The following is a 20,206-nucleotide window of genomic DNA, read 5'->3' as shown; positions in this document are numbered from 1 at the left end:
GCAAGTAGAGAGAGCAGTATGGAATTTTCGAAATTTAGTCTTAGCTAATTGGTGTACGAAGGGGATGTTGAGGTCGTTGTGAAGAGTGAGGTTAGTCCCGTAGAAAGGAGCGTCTGCTATCTGTCGAAGTAGTTTTGATTGAAATGTCTGTACAGTCTGAATGTTTGTAGGTTTGGCTGAACCCCCACAGCTCTAGTCCGTAAGTCCACATAGGTTTGAGGATAGTACTGTATATTAAGCGTTTGAGTTCAATGGGTAATTTGGAGCGTCGTCCAAGAAGTCTGTAAAGCAGTTTCGCACGTTTTGTCATTGCTTGTCTTTTAAGTCTAGTGTGTGGGTTCCACGTGAGAACAACTATTTAAATATGAAATTTTTCTTTTCGAATTTAATAACACTTAATTTGAAACCTTTACTTTGTGGCCGTTGTTAACTATTATAAAAAAGTGGAAGACTATCCTCTATTGGTCTTAGTCAGTTTTATTCTATTTAAAAGAGTCTTTTAATTGCCTGCGAACTTCTGCTAATGTTTTCAACTCCACAGTGACCAAGTACTTCTTACTTGGAACTTATAATGTCTGCAGTTAAGTTTGAGCATTACTTACAGATAGTTCTCTGTTTGTAATTATCTGCGAGATCGTTTCCTCCAACACGGTAATTTGCTCCTTCAATATTTGTAATGCCTTCTTTAATTCGTTGTTTTAATGAAGCATTTGTTGAAATATGTTTCGTTTGACTATTTTTCTATTTTCTATTTCAACTTGTCTTTGGCTGTTTTCTACTGCCCACGAGATTCAATAAGTCAAAATAATGATTTCTAGCTCACTTTTTTTTTGGTTCTAGAAGTTTTCCGATTCTTTAATGTACTTCTTTAGTTATAATAATTGAAATTTTGGAACTACATACGTGCATATGCTTAAAATGCATCCTTTGGTAAACGAAAAGGTGATTATTCTTTTGAAGCAATTCTTAAACTGAAACTCAGCGCCAAGATCTCTTGGAGGAGAGTGGAACTTCAATACTTGATTAGCCTGCTTGCACCTTGAAAGTATATGCAGACTTCCTGCGCACAAACTTGTTTATCATATTACAACTTATTTAGTCAACTGACCCATTGCTACACGGTTCTTTTGGCTAAGATAAAATTGTAGTATCTGGTTTCTTATATTTCATGCCAGTATACAAAAATTTAAACGCAGTTTCAAGTTCATGATATAAACAAGCTTAATACAAGCAATAAGGCCTGGTCTTGGCCTTGGATTTTATTTAATGGTTAAATGAGAAATAGTAAAGTACGTTTGCTATTCGCCTCCGTCCACGACACCTAGTAAATGGTAGTTGGTCGTTAAGCCTCGCCTGAAAAAATAGGCGATTACTTTACTTTTTTTTTTTTTTACAAGCAATAAGGCTTATTTTATTTCAGCCGGGTTACTACAACTAACGCCATTTCATTATATCGACCTAAATTTAACAGAAAAACTACAAAATGTATTTATTATCTCCAAATGGATGTAATTGACTTACAATGTAATAGTGAACTAAAACTCATTTTAGAAACAAAATATATTATATTATAGATTTTTATAACACATATGTCACAAATAGTTATTTATTTAACAAGTGTGGAAAGTAGTACTTTTCCTCACGCGAGGCAGGGTTTGCACGCACGAGCGAGCGAAGCGATGCGAGTGCAAGTGCAAATTGCCGAGTGTGAGGAAAATACTTTACTCTAGAGTTAAATATTATATTTTTTCTGCAACCATTTATTAACTAATAAAATTAAAAATTTCATTTTTACAGTCTACAAAAAGTAATTTATTTATTATAAACATTTATTGTTATATTATAATTATTTACATTACTTACGTATTCACATTACTTATTACATTTTCTGCTGTTTCTTTTATTGATGGAGGAGTGTTTTCTAAACAGGCATCACTAGAATCCATTTTAAATTTCTATAAGGTAACACTATAACCTTTTTAACTGTTATAATTAAAAATATCTAATTATTTATTAAAGTATTATTTTTATTTCTATATTCCTTTCAATTTTTATTTTATTTTTTAATATTCGTTTTTTAATTATTTAAATAAAATAAATTTAAATAAGCTTATTAGAGTTTTACAGAAAATATTTATGTTAATAACAAAACTTCTTATATCAAGGAAGCACAATAAAGTTTTTCCACTCACTTGTGCGGAAAGTGACACTAATGGGAATTTCCCCCCACTAGTGTGGGAAGTTGAGCATTACACAGCTGATTTTAATTGAGTAATGAGAACTTCCCTACATGGTTGCAGAAAAACAAAATTTTTCTAATTGGGAAAATCTAGCACAATAAGTTGTTAGCGCATTTGGATCTACTTTCGCCTGCCAATATACTTATATATATATATATTTTTTTTTTTTTAAATGAAATTTATTAGACATAAAACTATACTGGAAACGGAAATAGGTACATTAATAGTGCACATCGACCTCATCAATAGTGCACTATTCCCGCTTTATTTGTAATGGAGATATAAGCTGATAAAATTTGAGAGTTATACAATGCCTTCAAATTTCCAATCGCTGTATCTCCTGTCTTATTTTTGAAATCTTTGCAAAAATATAGGCAATTGTATTACTAGTTTACCTCTACAATTGTGCAAAATTCCAGCATTCTAGCTGTATTTATAAAAGAGATATTAGGTAATTAAGTTTGCGAGTTTTGCATTTCCTTCATATTTCGAATTATAAATGTATAAAGTATAAAATGCGTTATAACTAGGGAACGGATTCGTATGTATTTACATATTTTTTTCTAGGCAATTTACAGACGTTTTTCAACTAGAAGTATTCATACTGACACTTTTTAAGCCGTTTGAGTCTACTTTTATTTCACATATTTCCACATATTTGGATGTTATCGCATATTTATACATATTTGATTAAAATAAATAAATATTTCTACATATTTAATCAAAATATGTACATATTTTTTCATATTTTTCATTTTGGGCATATTTTCATAATTGGGAGGTGGTTGACAGGAACTGTGAACCACAGACTGTAGGGCTGTGAATCACAGTGGGTACAATGGTTATTGTAATTTACACAGAATGCTGCTAAACAGTGGCGGGCACTTGTTAGTTCTTTGAAGTTGTCTGACGTTGTCTGTTCTTTCAGCACGTTCGTTGAAGTGTCCAATTCATTTCGTTCGGTCACTTAGTGTATTCTTTTCTGGGTGAAATGCCACGAACATCGGCCTCAAACAAACAACTGGTTGCTAAATATCTTCGCCAGTTTCCAGCAGAACTTTTTCGAAGTGATGGAGACATTTTGTACTGCACAGCTTGTGACAAGCGCGTTTCTTGCTCTCAACGTTCCCAAGTCACCCAACATATTGCCACCGGATCGCACATAGAGAATAAAAACAGAAAGAAAGAGAGGACGTCCTATCAAGCCTTCCTTACATCTCCATCATCAAGTAAGTCTACTCTGAGTACAGATCTGTGTCGAGCTTTGGTTAGAGCAGATATCCCTTTCCACAAACTTAAAAATCATCATTTCAAAGGATTTTAGTCGTTACAAGTCCATCTTACGCCCAGATCGTCGTCACTTTATGTTCCAACATTTGAAATTTCATGTGGTTGCAAACAATTTCGAAGAGTAAAGTTTTCAAAATTGAAAATTTAACACATCTTTTTATAAATAGTAAAAATGTTCTTTGTTGTATAAATCATTATAACTTGTAAAAACAAATTATTTTGTTCCTAATAAATTATTATAAATTGTAAAAATGTTCTTTTCTTGTATAAATAATTATAACTTGCCCCCCCCCCAAAAAATTCCATTTTCATAAAAAAAAATGTCCATTTTACTCAAATATTCCAGAAAATATTTTAAGAAAATCACATATTTTCCACATAATTGACGAAAATAAATGCATATTTTAATTAAATATTTGGCATTTTTAAATACATAAAAATCCGTTCCTTAGTTATAAACACATTCGAAATTGGAAAATGTACGACTGCCCATTTTATCATTTTTCTGTAATTATCTTGACGGCCGCAAGAGATCGTAGTTTTTAAACTTGAACTTGACGTAACATTTGACCTTTATTTTTTGTTTGAACCTTTTTTGAATGTATAACTATTCTAGAGTTGGGTTCTAGAGAAGCGTCATTTATTCAGTGTTACTTCTTTTATATTGTAGCAGACTTTTTGTAAAATTTTAACTTTCAAAACAATTTAAATTGAAATTGTGTTAATAGAAAGCTGTGTTATCACTGAATTTTTAAAATAAAATTCTCTTGTTATTCATTTTTATTTCGGCAGAAATAATATAATTATTAACATAATTCTGCTGAGAATTTCACTTTTGTGAATGCTAAATACATGAATAAACTTGTTCATGTTAATGTGATTCAGTTTTAGAAATTGTTAATACTTATTCATGATTCAACTCAGCAATATTAAAATTTAGCTCATCAGTTAAATAAACAAATAAAAAGATAATTTATTCCACAAACATCATCTTTCTAAAAATGGTCGTTTTACGTCAACAATTTTAACACTATGGGAAGTATTTTATTAATTTTTGTTTTTAATTTAATCTTGCAAATATTCTCTCACTGCCAAAAAAATGTTCTATGCAATATTTACTAGATGGCCGTGAAAACAATTTCAATTATAAATTGATTTCAAAGAATCTCTTTGTTTTGAGAGATTTTTTAGTGCTTTTAATCTCTTTGGAATTAAACTTCTCATCAGAAACTTCGCACAGAATTCCAATAATTCTTCTTTTTTTTTAACTGTTTTTAGTTGCTAGTAACTTTCGTTTATTTTGGACACTTTGTAGTCATATTGTAATATCAAAAAGTATTGAAATTAAAATTTACTCTTTGTTGGAAACTCAATAAAACAAAAATTATTTTTGGACGTTTTGTGTTTCCATCTTTTATAATCAGTTCTTTATACTTCATTTATCCGTCTCTTGGCTTCATCAAAGCAAACCATTTTTTTTGGTTCTCTCAAAAGCATTATTTCCCCTATTTTCCATTGGATTTATTTATTTTGTTTCCTTATACGTATAAAAATACTAAAGTCACTTCGTAAAATACTTAATTATATCTGTATCAAATGTTTTTAACGACTGTCATAAAATCTTAAAAGGAAGCAAGTTAATTGCTTAATTATGATTGAAATTTCAGTAGTTTTATGACTGAAATAGGTAATAAATAATGTTTCTCTTACTTTTAGCTTAATGAATCAATCATCAAAAAAACAATGAACAATACTCCAAGACTGTTTTATATTTATAAACAATCAAATTAAGTGAATTTTAAGCAACATACGTCAATCTTTATTGATGATTTTACTTCAAAATCATCAGTGCATCAGTTTGCATCAGTACATTTCTTTTTGCAACCGAAACAATTTTTTTTTAAAAAAATTGTCTCAGTTTTTAAATTCCTGCTTTCTTATATTTACTGGGGGTTTTATTGCCAAATCTTATGGAAGTAACCTTTGGAAGCTTTTGGTTGTCTTTAACCTTGTCGCAGATTCATGCTTATCTCTTTTACTTTTTGTATGGAACTGGATTTCTTCTTGTGATTGACCGTATATTTACCGCAGAGCCATCTTAATTTAAAGTGAAGGTAGTCTCATGTGTAACTATGGTAACAGAAGTTTCCCGCTTTCATGAATCTTTTTTGAATATTGTTTTAATCTTTTTGTGGTTCTAAAACTATATTTGCCTTATTTGTTGTTAACTAATATCGATATAACGTTATTCCCAAGCTTATTCTTGATCGGATTAGGGCGAAATACGGTATCCACAGTACTTCTTAAGAAACCTTATCTCTCAGTTCCCTCCTGAGAGGCTTTATTGCTGAAAGAGTCAGCGTGCTACTCCCTACAAAACTCACTGCTCGCAACAACTCCCACAAAACAGTGTCCTTTCTTCTTGTACATCTATCCGCCTGCAGTTCTCAACTCCAACGTACTCTCTTGACTCGGACATCAAATCCAATGCATCTCTCTGTATCATAAATTCATCTTTATACCAAATAGTCTTTGACTTCTTAATGCTCAGATTGCGTTACTCACTGGAAACTATAGGTGTAGCAATTGATTATTTTAGATGATACTCGTATCTTGAAATCTTTATTTGTTCTAAGTCTAACCACGCCATGACATTTGATGAGAATTCGGTTAAAGGTTCAATAGGAGTTTTCAAATTTCTTTAAAGTTCTTTACGCTTTATTTATTTAACTAATCATTATAATTGGAACATTAAAGGAGAAAGTGGAATGGCTTTTGCACTCTGGATGTTTTGTTCTTCTGCATCGCTTGGAAGTAGAAAAAAACGTACGAAACGTTCGATAAAAAGAAGAGATTGATTTTTATTTTAATTTGTGCCGCGACAACACCTAATGGCGTTGATCTTTAATTTTAATGATCTTTAAGAGGTTCTTAGAAAGTGACATCTTACGAGGGGCACTACTTATATTTTGAGCCTTGGCAACACTGAGTGTTGTCAGGTGCTATGTGACGTTTCCACTTGAAAGTTTGACATTTTTAACCATAACCTTCTTCAGAATGTTTTGTTATTTGAGCGCGATTTGTGTTGTTTACAGTCATTGAAAATTGTGTCTCAGCCAAAAAATGGAAATAACTCGTGAAAATATTCGTGCAATGATTTATTATGACTTTCGCCGTGGATTATCAAGGCAGGAGTGCATAGATCAATTTACTTCCACTTTTGGCGATAAAGCCCCACCCTTTACCAATTGTGAAACGCTGGTTTAACGAATTCAATCGTGGTCGTCGTTCGCTCACCGACGAAAGTCGTGAAGGTCGTCCAAAATCAGTTGTTGTGTCAGAAAACATTGATGCTATGCAAAAACTAATAATGCAAGATCGTCATGTGACATACTGCGAGACTGAGGCAACCTTAGGCCTTAGTTCCACCAGCATATCTAAAATATTGCTTGATCATTTAGCCGTGAAAAAGGTTTGTTCTCGTTGGATCCCACATAATCTGACAAAATCTCAAAAAGATGCTCGTGTCGATTGGTGCAAACAAATGCTTTAGAAATACAATGGCGGTGCTTCAAAAGACGTGTATAAGATTGTAACAGGTGACGAATCATGGATATATGCGTATATGAGCCGGAAACTAAACAGCAGTTGACTGTATGGGTGTTTCAAGATGAACCAAATCCATGAAAAACTGGTCATGTGGCAACAGTGCCTTTAGAGGAACGTAGAACGGTCAATTCTGAATGGTACACAACCATGTGTTTGCCGGAAGTCTTCGATGAAATTAGGAAAACAAACAAGCGCCGTCGGATTATTCTTCATCAAGACAATGCCAGCTGTCACACATCTCGTCTAACAACCGACTATTTCAGTACTCAAAAAATCGAATTAATGGGTCATCCGACGTACAGTCCTGATTTGGCACCAAATGACTTCTTTTTTGTTTCCGAACGTCAAGAATAAATTACGTGGACAACGATTTTCGTCGGCAGAAGAAGCCGTTGATGCTCTCAAAAACCATGTTTTGGAGTTGTCTCAAGCGGAATGGAAAAAAATGCTTTGACAAGTGGTTCGAATGCATGCAGAAGTGAATAGATCATTAAGGAGAATATTTTGAAAAACAATAAAGTCATTTTCAATGACAAATTACTGTTTTTTTTTATTATTAGGCTCAAAATATAAATAGTGCCCCTCGTATAAGATGCTGTATTCTAACCCATGATTTCCTTGTGAGAGTTCAGACTATTGAGAGGTTAGAAATCGCACTAAAATTTATATAAAACAGGGAATTTTCTTAATAACCATTAAATGGAAAATATTTTGGTCACAGGATTATTAATTTATCGGAACTTCTCACTCTACAGCAACTGGTTGGGCTAGTTTTGCTTCAATATTATATCTTAAATGAAAACTTGGCTGTTACAAGAATAAATACAAAAAACAAAAAAGAAGTCGTAGGAAAAGAGCATAATGTTGAGAATATTGTTTTTCTTATTACACTATACCCTCTTTTGGACTGTACAAAGTGGCTTCAAGACAGAGAGGCCTGTGATATCTAACAATTCTGAAGTATATGCGACATCTCCTCAGCTGTGATATGAACGGTAACAAGGTAGTTGCGACAAGTAAGCAGCTTCCACCTTGCTTTCCTACTGTTCTTAGTAATAAAACTGTAGACCTGTCTCCTCTTTCAGATGTGTTCTCGTCTTTTGCGAAAAGAAATTGTTTCTCTTAAAAGCAAGTAACTGTTATGAATTTTTTTTTTTTCTTTCTATATTTGTTTCGCCATTTTCTTTATTTGTATGCACTATATTTGGAACAAATATGACTGAAAATATCAGAAGACATAAATGTTATATTTTTTTCTTTTTCTTTTCTGACTCGCTGCTATAAGTCAGTACAAATGACAAACTCATGTTGACAAATGACACTCGAAATTCTAAACGACAAGCATGTGTCTACTTTTTTTACTATTTTACGCAAAGTCCATTTCCGTTAATAGAACTGCCAAATTAGAAAACAAAATGAAAAGTAGTGGGCAAAACATTTAAGAGAGTTTTACTCATCGCCAGTAGCGAGTTAATTCTAAATTGCTTTTTAATAATTAAATATTATTAATTATTTTATTAATGAATAATTGCATTTGTACATTTTTATTTTAATTTATATAGATTAATGGTAATTTATTAATAGGGGTATGCTTTTATAGAAACAGAAAAGAAATTATTGCCGATTGGTTTAATTATTTTTCAGTTTAGTTAAGGCGAATATTATACTGAGTGTCCCAAGCTATATGGATAACGACTTTTTCTCGGAAACTAAGATAGCTAGAAAAAAAACTAAAAAATACGTGTTCCCTTAGTTTTTTGTTAGGAATCCAAATTTACTTTGTAAATTTTTTTCGGTGCTTCCAGAAGCGAGATACAGGCACCAACTTCATTTTTTCAAATGGGAAGGTGCGGTTTTTATTTCAGAAATAGATTCCTCTATTTTTTTAAAGAAAAATTTACTTGAACGGTTTTTTTTCTGTGAGCGATATTTTAGAAGTTATGAATGAAAACATGATTCTTATAAGAAATTTCAAAATGATAATGTTATAACGGTTTTTTGATTGAATAAGGAGAAAAGTACAATTTTATTATAAATTTTACTCCTCATTAATATTACAGATCATGCTCGAAATGGCCTCCACCATTACAGATGCATAGACATGCTCTTTCCTGCCAATCGTATCTTACTGCCAAAGAAATAGATTCGGCTTTAACCGAGTTACAGGCATTTATTATTCTCTGCTTTAGTTCATCTACAGATGCCATCCCGGCTTGATTCTGATACACCCAGATTTAGAAATGCTTTTAGATAAGCAGAAATAAGAAAAGAAAGAAAAAAGTTATGAATAATCACCTTGTTTTTCGGGTATCCCCAAAGGAAATAGTCCATAGGTGTTACTGAATCGCCCCCCGTGTCGATATACCACGCCCATCAAATTGCCTATCGAGATATCTCTTTACATGCCTGACGGTGTTATATCGACACGGGGTGGCGATTCAGTGGCAATATCGCTCACAGAAAAAAAACGTTCAAGTAAATTTTTCTTTAAAAAAAAATAGAGGAATCCATTTCTGAAATAAAAACCGCACCTTCCCATTTGAGAAAATGAAGTTGGTGCCTGTATCTCGCTTCTGGAAGCACCGAAAAAAATTTACAAAGTAAATTTGGATTCCTAACAAAAAACTAAGGGAACACGTATTTTTAGTTTTTTTCTAGCTATCTTAGTTTCCGAGAAAAAGTCGTTATCCATATAGCTTGGGACACCCTGTATCCATATAGCTTGGGACACCCTGTATCCATATAGCTTGGGACACCCTGTATACGTGACATAGTGATAAAATTGTTGCTAAAAATTTTTAAAATTTTGATTTAGTCCGCTTCGTTTCCTGGCGAAAGAAAAAAAATTCCAATTCAGAGATACTATAACGGGATATGTTCTAAAAGGCATTCTTAGGAATAAGGAAGAGTTCATATAAAACGATACAGCCGAGATATACTTAGCCTTCATACAAGCGGAGATAGTTGTGGTTAGATGCCAGAGAGAAATTTCAAACTATCCATTTTTGGAAGATTTAATCACATTGTTTTAGGCAGGGTATCAATTTCAGTGAAAATTATATACTGTTGGCTTAGAAATACTTTCTACCTGTCCGAGGATTGGCCATTCAGTTGAACGTTTATATATACAGTTACTTACATCTTACATCTTCTTTACCTATAAACTTTTATGGACCACAGGAAGCCGATTATCATCGTGTTTTATAAGAAATTTTATTAGCCAAGAAGTTGATTATTACTTGTACAAATATTATTCAATTGTAAGTTGAAAGTGAATGATTTAGTAAAGGAATGTATTTATTGTTATTTAAAGATAATTGATGTTTAACTTCAATTCAAGATAATGGTACATCGTCAAGATATATAAAAATCTAAATTACCTCCACTTAACTCTGTAGAAACTTTCTTTCTTTTTATATACGAGGGTCGTTTGAAAAGTCCGTGCAAAAATAAAAACTACTTAATTTTTGGGGGTAAACCTTTTTTATTTTTCAACATAGTCTCCTTTTAGGCTTATACACTTCGTCCAACGCTGCTCTAGTTTGTTGATCCCTTCCGAATAATAGGATTTGTCCAAGTCTGAAAAATACTCATTCGTTTCTGCAATCACCTCCTTGTTTGAATAAAATCTTTTTCCCGCCAGCCATTTCTTCATATTGGGGAACAAATAGTAGTCCGAGGGAGCCAAGTCTGGAGAATAGGGGGGATGTGAAACGAGTTGGAACCCTATTTCCATTAATTTTGCGACCACAACTGCTGAGGTGTGAGCTGGTGCGTTGTCGTGATGGAAAAGGACTTTTTTGTGGGCCAATCGTGGGCGTTTTTCTTGCAGCTCGGTTTTCAAACGGTCCAATAACGATGAATAATATGCACCTGTAATAGTTTTACCCTTTTCCAGATAGTCGATGAGGATTATTCCTTGCGAATCCCAAAAGACAGACGCCATAATCTTTCCGGCCGAAGGAACGGTCTTCGCCTTTTTTGGCACAGATTCCCCCTTGGTAACCCATTGTTTAGATTGTTCTTTGGTCTCAGGAGTGTAGTGATGTATCCATGTTTCATCCACAGTGACGAAACGACGCTTAAAGTCCTGCGGATTCTTCTGGAACAGCTGCAAACCGTCCTTGCAACACTTCACACGATTTCGTTTTTGGTCAAGCGTGAGCAATCGCGGCACCCATCTTGCGGATAGCTTTGTCATGTCCAAATGTTGATGCAAAATATTATGTACCCGTTCATTCGAGATGCCCACAGCACTAGCAATCTCACGCATCTTCACTCTTCTGTCATCCATCACCATATCATGGATTTTATCAATGATTTCTGGAGTAGTAACCTCAACAGGGCGTCCAGAACGTTCAGCGTCACTTGTGCCCATATGGCCACTCCGAAAATTTTGAAACCACTTATAAACTGTTCTAATCGAAGGTGCAGAGTCACCATAATGTTTATCAAGCTTCTCTTTAGTCTCCTGAGGCGTTTTGCCTTTCATAAAGTAGTGTTTAATCAACACACGAAATTCTTTTTCGTCCATTTTTTGAAAATCACTCGACTTCCTCGATTCAAACGAATGCCAAACACAAAGAAATAGACCGATCTGGCTGAAACTTGGTGTGTGTTCTTCCAAGAGATGCTACTAACTAAACATAACCTCGATACGCGCCAGTGGTGCTATCTCTCTGACTTTGCACGGACTTTTCAAACGACCCCCGTATTGTATAAAAAAAAGTGTGTTAAAAGTTTTATATTATCGTTACTTTATCTTCTGCTGCTAATGCCATAATTAATAACCATTTTTATGTTCAGTAATTAATTTAAATTATCATGGCAGCAATTTTTATTAAATTTTTAAATAGCATTTAATTAACTATAGAGTCATAAAAAAATTCATCTAAAGGTAGAGAGGATCAACGAAGTTGAGTAGAATTTTCTGAACGTAATTATTTACTACATATTTATTTCTTGACGATCATTAATTAAAGAAATGTATCTTGGATATCATCCAGATCTGCAAACCTAACCACAATTTTAAAAGGAATATTTGTTTTCCATTTTGTACTTTTTTTTTTCTTCACAGTATTTTCAAAATGAGTTTTCAGAACAATTATCTGCATTGAAGTTCACTGAATCCGAAATAGTTTTTTTTTTTCAGGAAATTTATTTGAAAATTTCCGGAAGTTGCAAATATTGTACTTATTTCGGTTCGCCGACGAGATCAGACATAAAGTTAGCGATTAGATTCAATCGCTTGACTATAATTTATTTGATTTCTGTATCCTCAAAAACAGCTTTACGGTTTTCTTTTAATATGCTACAATATTGCATCAATTTAGATCTTCAACTTTTAATTGAAATATTTATTGCACGAAAATTCGATGAAGGACATTAAGAGAAATGGAAAACCAGAGGTTTTTAGCGCCTAAAAAAGACAAGAAATAAAATGAGATCATTGTTCATGTCCAAAACAGTTGACTGGCATACATCAATAACTGATTAATTTGGCACAACTGGCCTTTAATTGTGAAACTTCAATTACAATAGTTTCAAGAGATGACTCTTTGAAGTGTTTACGTTTACTAAGATAGTTTTACTATTAACTATCTTTAACTGTTTTTACTAAACCCGCTTTAATGTAAAATATGTTCTACATAAATTAAGTAGTGACTTATTTTACTTTCACTTGAATGTGGATCATATTGGTTTGTTGTAAGTTCGCGTGACTCTCGCCTGAACTTCGTGTCCATAACAACAACCAAAACAGATATTTCAGTTATAATCTCCCGGCTAAATGGAATGGATTTTTAATGGAAAAATATGTATAGCTTCCCACGTAAATGTTCTTATTGTGATTATTCTCATTTACTGCTAGAAATAACTCATGGTTCTAAACTTATATTCTGTGCTTCATTGACTTGTTTTATTCTATTTTTTGAGATATCATTTTGAAATTTCAATTAAAATATTCGTTTTTATATTAATTTTAAAAATAAAACTAATGTTTGGATCAGATTCCAGTTTTCGAGAAAAGCCTACTATGTTTGTATAAATAGAGAAAAAGTCGTGTGAGTGTGCATATTAGATGTTAAATATTAAATATTGGAAATAAGGTTAATATTCAGGGTCAACTGAGCCGAAAATTGCCGACAAAAACCGATCGCATTCGGCTTGTTAGAGAGAAAAGAGAGAGAATTATGATATTAAAAAACACGGCTAAGGCAGGATGGGTTAGAGATCCAATGATTCCTGGAATTCGTCTGCCTAACCCATCGGTCTTTGATGGCATAGGTTTGGACTGACTTTACTGCTCTGTAGCGAGTTTATCCGCTAGATCTCAGGAACGGAAAATCATAGATACTTCAAATTTGATATTTCATTCAGGTGCCATCACCGAAAGCGACACTTAATTTTTGGCCAAAATAGGTACACCGGAAGTACCACTTTACTGAATAGATTTTTCACTTTTTTAACTTTTTTAGAAAAACCGCTTCTTGGATTTTCTTGAAACTTGGTATAATTATAGCTCTCAAATATTTCTACAACTTTTATGAGAAACGTTTTTCTCTAATACTTCGATTAAGGGCACTTTTGGGGGAGGGGGTATTAAGTCAGTCCGGTGGAATGCCAGTTCGCTGAAATATATGGACTTACTTTCTGTTAAACATTAATAATGATTAAATATGAAATTAAAATTCTGTATTTTAAGAAAAGTGGTCAAACTGAAATAACATTTTAGAAAATTGATTTCATAGTTTTCTCATGTTTCCTGATAAGTTACTGCTATGATTTATTTTAAACGTTGTAATTAAATCTTAAGAAACATCCCATCATTGAAGAATATCGTCAACCGTAAGTTCCTCTTTATTGCAAACATTTCCCAAATTTTACTTTTCCTTTATCTATTAAGAATCCAAAATCTAAGCCCTAAGTAAAATCACTGCCCAAAGCCCAGAACATTTCTTTTTGAGGAACGCCTAATGAGGAGTGGAACCAAGTATTGTGGCCAGCCTAACGAAGTGTAATATGCACTCTAGCTGAAATCGTCAAGTTCAGCTCCATGTTAAACCTGTTGCTGATCTTAAGGTCCAAGTTTTCTCGGCTTGTTTTGGTGTTCTTGATTGAGACAGATGATTTATCTGGACTGGATGAGGATACAACCTAAACCCCCTTGCAGCCTTAATGCAGCTTTTGCCTACCCCCGCAGATTAGATTTATTTATTTTGTTGAATTATAATTAGTTTATTGTATCCCTCGTTGGTGTTTGAAGTTTCTTGAGAATGAATTTCCACAATCTTTTTCGGATAAAATAATTAGATTTTTGCTTTTAACTTGTTTCTTTGTGATAGATGATCTTTAATTGTAACCTTCTAACTTAAAACCTTCTTCTCTCTGAATGTTACTTTTTTTTTGGAGAGAGAGAGAGAGAAACGGACGGTTTCTCTTTGTATGAAGGGAGAGCTAGAACGAGATAGATCTAGAGAGGGAGATTAAATTTTAAAAAGAGGAGCTGTAAAAGATGCTAATTGATATCGATAGACCTCAATTTGTGTGCGTATCTCAGGCTTTAGGAAATTCCAAAATAGGTTCTTATTTTTGTTCACTTTTTATAGTTTGATGTAGACAGAAAAGCGACAAACTGTGTTGCTAGGGGTAAATCCACTTTCTGTTTCTATATTTGCTTTCTCTTTTTTTATTTTATCTTGTTTTTTCGGCTTAACGCTTGTCCAGATTCTAATGTAGCCTGACCTCATTTTTACAAACGTTCAATTTGATCAAAAGGAAATAAAAATACATATGTGGTTTTCTGTCCTTATTTTACAAAGGGTATGACCTTGTTTGTTCATTAACCAGTTAAAAATTGCCCAAATTAATTATTATTAATTATTTTTGATATTTGCGGCTACCATGTTTTTGTCATTTGAATTGTTAAGCGTGCCCTTAAGTCAACCATGGGATGGCCTAAGACAGAAAGAAGATTCTCTAACCCTCTTTCATTTTTTGTGTAAACCATTCCCTTTAAAGAATCAGATTGGAACATGACAAATACCACTTTCCACAAACAATCGTAAGGAAATATTTAAGAAAATTTCCTAGATTCACGGAAACTTTATTAGCATTGTTCGAATATAGTGATAATACTTGTTCAACACTTTTCATGTTCGCTCATATACTCAGTTCGTTTCGCAGTAAGTTTGTCCCTTCGTAGAATTACTTTCAAAGAAAGTATACATGCTGGATGTATTTTTCAAATCACGAACTCCTCCACTCGAAGCACTGAAGAATGGTTTCTGTCCCAAAAGATGTGCGATATCGACGCGGAAGAATATAACTGTTTCATCCTGCCCGTCTCTCGTGAACACCTTTTAGCTAATCTTGATATAGAGCAGTGGTTCCCAAAGTGACCCCTACGGACCCCCAGGGGTTCCCGGTATCCTTCAGGGGGTCCGTGGATAATTAAAATTGATTTGGGGGTCCCTAAACAACGTCAGGGGGTCCGCGCAAGGTTCAGTATAAAATAATTAAAACTGTGATCCATTTTTATTATTATGGAAATTAGAAACTAACAAGGTGACCAATTAAATTTAATCAAAACTAAAAGGGTAATATCTGCGTTTGTTGCGAAACTTTTTCTGTTCTTGGGAAGAGGAGAACGTTCTCAGTTTCCAAATCTTTCGAAATTGCAAAATAGCGATGAAGATTTGCTTGCTTACTGTCGAACACTTAACGGCTCTTCATGCAGACCTGAACCAAAGATTACTCGTGGGGATTTGCGGTAGCTACTCACACACATTGAGCCGGATATAAATACACTCATAACATCTCATCACGTTCATCCAAATTATTAATTTTTTTAAATTTTATTTTAAACAAAAGTTATAATTTCAATAAATACTTCTTCAACAAAATGCTTTTTTAAATTTGTAATTATTAGACTATGCATTTATGTAGCTTTTTCACTTGGGGGTCCGTGGGCAAGTTTTGACTATAAAAAGAGGTCCATGGGCAGATTTTGACTATAAAAAGGGGTCCATGGGTCAAAAAAGTTTGGGAACCACTGATATAGAGCAAGGTCTTGTGCTCTAATTTCCTATTAACGTATTAATACAAATTTGATTTATTACTATAAAATCTTCATCTAAATTTAAATTTGTACATTTATGAAATTTGTACATTTTGAAACTTGAAATGACTGCCCTGAATTGCCAATAGTTATTCAATATTGAAATAATTCACTACTTAGTAAATCTAAATACTTCCGTGCTTGTAAATATGCTGCTCTTGTATTGCAATTCTTTTCACATGTAGCTCTGGTTCAAGGCAGATTTGGAGGTATGTTGTCGTATATTTGCTGGTCGTATATTACGAATTCAATCAGAAGTTTATTTACTTCCTTTAATACCAAGCGGTGACCAAGATATAATACTCGTATTTTTGCACCAGTTATTAAATAATCTTTTATCTTCTAAAATTAGTTGAATTCCTGTTGCATTGTAGGGTGTAAAATGTTTTCTAACATTCTTTCACATTATTTATTGATTAAAATTGAACAATAAATAGTCCATCTATCGAGCAGAATTTTAAATTTCAGAATCATTAGAGAAAGAATTTGTGGTATTTAAATCAGTTTTGACAGATACCAATCACCAGAGAGACCAGGAGCTTCGTACACATGTTTCGTAAAGCAGAAGAATCCAGGTCATATTTTATTTAACAAAAAAAATAATGGAACCTGATCAGTTGTGAAAACATGTGTCATTGTTAGAGAGTGGAAAATATATTCCTAGACTGACAGGTGATAAAGAGACACTGGTTGTGTCGAAATGAATGTTACGTTAGATAAAAAAAAAGAAAATAATAATAAAAACATAAATATCAACCCAGAAAAAATATGGAAATGTGGGAATATAGAGTTATCCATGTTAAAAAAAAGAAAGATAAAAAAAATCTTGGTTATGGAATATTCAGTGGAATGTGTATACGAGGGGGTACCCAAAAATAACCGGAATTGCGTTGCCGCGCATGGAGCTTATGTAGTACGCATTTCTGCCGCTAGACGTGTATAGCGCAATTCCTTGCCAGTTCAGTCCTGCCTGTGTTGTCTGCCTGGCTTGTTCTGTTCATCTGCAGTGATTGTTTTTACCAGCGCTGTTTTGTTCTTTTTTCGTTTTTTATGATGGCAAGTTTGAGTGAACAACGTGCAGCTCTGAAATTTTGTTTTCTACTCGGCAAAAATGCTGCTGAAAGTGTTTTAATGTTGAAAACAGCTTACAAAGATGACGCTATGGGAAAAACTCAAGTATACGAGTGGTTTACTCGGTTTAAAAATGGCGACATGTCGATTGATGACGAACCTCGTTCTGGACGTCCATCAACTGACCGAATCGACGAAAATGTTGAAAAAATTCGAGAGCTGGTGTTCACAGACCGTCGACAGACAATTGATCAACTGTCAGAGAGTAGTGGGTTATCTTGGAGCTCGGTTCAGCGAATTTTAACGGAAGATTTGGGGATGAAAAGGGTTGCTGCCAAGTTTGTTCCTCGAGTTCTGACTGACAATCAAAAAGAACATCGAGTTGAAACATGTCGTGCTTTGAAACAACAGCTTGAAACTGATCCAGACTTTCTGTCAAAGGTCATTACTCGTGATGAGTCATGGTGCTATGGTTATGACCCAGAAACAAAGCAACAGTCGAGCCAATGGAAGACGTCATCTTCACCCCGACCAAAAAAATGTCGTCAAGTCAAGTCAAACATCAAAACAATGTTGATTTGCTTTTTTGATGCCAAAGGCGTAGTCCATTCAGAGTTTGTCCCCCCAGGTCAGACCGTCAATCAAACCTTGTATTTGGAAGTTTTGAAAAGATTGCGCAATAGTGTTCGCCAAAAAAAACCCGATTTGTGGCAAACAGGAGACTGGTTCTTCCACCACGACAATGCACCTGCACACACAGCCATCTCTGTTACACAGTTTTTGGCTAAAAATGGCATGGTTCCGCTGCACCACGCACCTTACTCGCCTGACCTGGCTCCGTGCGACTTTTTCTTATTTCCACGCATGAAAAAGGGCATGAAAGGTCACCGATTTGACAACATTGAAGAGGTCAAGAAAAAAACGAAGAAGGAGCTGTCAGCCATTTCTAAAGATGACTACAAAAAATGTTTCGAACAGTGGAAGCACCGGTGGGACAAATGTATTAGTTGTAATGGAGAGTATTTTGAAGGGGATAAGGTTGTTCTGTAAAAAATTTGTAAATAAATAGCTTTTAAAAAATAATTCCGGTTTTTTTTGGGTACCCCCTCGTACAGTTATAATTGTTAGCATTTTATTTGGGGGTTCATTGATGAATAAAAAAAAAGTCTCGTTACATTTTAGTTTTAACAGAATCTGTGACTGGTATGTTATTGTATGGATCATGCGCAATGAGAGAAAGGCTGGAAACATAGTGGAGCGGCGAGCAAAGCGGCGATGATAGCGAAGAGCAAAGCGAAGATAGAGCAACGCTATCTATAGAGAGTAGAGCAAAGCGTTATGACATGTTTGATTTCTTCGCTCTTATCGCGCTCAATTTGTAAAGGTTATTTTTCAAAGGTTATAGATATTGTTACATTTATTGGTTTAGTTTGTTTAAAGAAACCTCTGTGGGACCACAGTATTTGCGAAGCTACAATAGTTTTTAACAATTAATAATTAATAGTTAAAATTATTTAACAATTAGTAGTTAATGGAGAATTCAGGTAATTTTTGCTACATTTAATTTGGTTCTCATTCCCTTAATGCTAACTTTCATCTAAATACTAGGCAAAATTAAATTACATTTTCACGTCCTACTACTTCTGATCAGGACGAATTCTCCAATCCTTCTTCTGTAGCGTCGTACTACTCCAGTTTTTCAGATGAACAACATTAATTTACGACAAATCATGGTGTAGTGATTTAATAAAATTATTGTGTTTTTTTAATTGACTAATTTCTTTTTATCTGCATATATTTCTATTTTATTTTTATTTATTTTGATTTTCTTATCTTAAAGTAACTGCTAGGATTAATGGGGTTACACAGATTTGTATTTAGTTAATAATTTAGTTAATTTTTCTACATTGTGCCTAACTTTTGTTGTGAGTTGTATTATTCAAAAACAATAAAATTTGATTTTGATTAATGGGGTTACACTGGGCTAGTATGTAATCAAATGTTGTTATAGACATTCGAAAATACGAATGAAACTTGCCAGGATGCTCCCGAAGTTGTTGGTACAAGTGATGAAATTCACCAAGTTCATTTCTAGACTTATTTATGTCATGTACACTGCAGCTCCTACTACTAAGCTGCTGCAAATACCAAAGTTTCAACGAAGAATTTTCATATAAAAATAGTTCCTCCATCTTGTTTTGTCAAAAGGAGAATACGACTAAACTCGTTACTATGTGCATGCGACTCTTTGCTCGCTGCTCGTCGCTCTCTTTGATTTGAAGCAGCTATCATCGCCGCTTTGCTCGCCGCTCCACTATGTTTCCAGCCAAAGAGATAGTTGCTCCAAAAGGTTTCAAAATGATTAATTTAACAATTAGTTGGCTATTCTAAATTAAACCCTAAAACCAACTTCAAACTGGTTTTTGATCGATCAAAGCTGTCAGAAAAAAAAAAAAAATAAGGGATTAGCTATGCTAATGTTAGCGTATTGGATTCCCACGCGTACACGAATACAGCTGCTCTACTGTCCGGGTGATGGACAGTGTTGTTTGTAACGAGTGAACAATGGCCGGAGGCCGGCAGTGCACTGAAAAAAAGCTCGGTGCGCCAATAACCTCAGATGTTGATGCGCCTTAAATACAAACAAAAAATATAAAAATAATGCAGCAGACTCTCAGAAATCCGGATCGGCCTAGTCCGGACTCTCGGTAGTCCGGATCGATGATCTTGAATTTAAAAAAATAAAATTTCTTGCAAATAAATACGATAAAACGTTGATTTGTTATATGGTAACATACATGCATGGCACGCAAATAGCCCGCATTATATGTACAAATGTTATGGAATTTAGTTTGCATCGTCGGGCGCTCTGTGTTTC

The 20,206-nt window shown here is 33.9% G+C and overlaps 1 protein-coding gene across 1 annotated transcript in view; it reads left to right on the top strand.

The window, feature by feature from the left end:
• The window catches only part of Pgant2 (polypeptide N-acetylgalactosaminyltransferase 2), a 358,252-nt gene that overhangs the window by 57,441 nt on the left and 280,605 nt on the right, over positions 1–20,206 (top strand). The gene's annotated exons all lie outside the window — the stretch shown is intronic.

Source organism: Rhodnius prolixus, unplaced genomic scaffold (genome assembly GCF_049639745.1).
Source record: "Rhodnius prolixus isolate KJV_2025 unplaced genomic scaffold, Rpr scaffold_10, whole genome shotgun sequence".
NCBI classification, from domain to species: domain Eukaryota; kingdom Metazoa; phylum Arthropoda; class Insecta; order Hemiptera; family Reduviidae; genus Rhodnius; species Rhodnius prolixus.
This window is presented reverse-complemented; position numbering and strand designations above follow the sequence as displayed.